The sequence below is a fragment of the Alosa pseudoharengus genome, unplaced genomic scaffold, assembly GCF_046254945.1.
Source record: "Alosa pseudoharengus isolate Yale_2024_CS ecotype anadromous, Long Island Sound unplaced genomic scaffold, YU_APseudo_1.1 YU_APseudo_1.1_scf_22, whole genome shotgun sequence".
Lineage (NCBI taxonomy): Eukaryota > Metazoa > Chordata > Actinopteri > Clupeiformes > Clupeidae > Alosa > Alosa pseudoharengus.
Window position 1 is genome coordinate 18,446,439 of NW_027468680.1, and position 283 is coordinate 18,446,721.

Consider the following 283-nt stretch of genomic DNA (forward strand, 5'->3'; position numbering starts at 1 on the left):
TGTTTTGAAGTTGTAACCTGGATTTAAAGTAGTCACATTTCATTACAGCAGACATGTCACACAAGGAGGAGATGTAGTGACAAATACATTCTCTTTGGCCATATGTCCTTCTCGTCCAGGTGTCTCTTAGGAGATTGCCATGGCTATTGCGGCCTAACTGAGCTAAGGCACATTTACTTATAGTAATCTAACAGCACAGGTTCTTATGTAAGCTGAACAGTGTGATATGTCCCCATGGTGTAACTGAGGAAATCTTAATTGTAAGTTTTTACCATGAGATTCT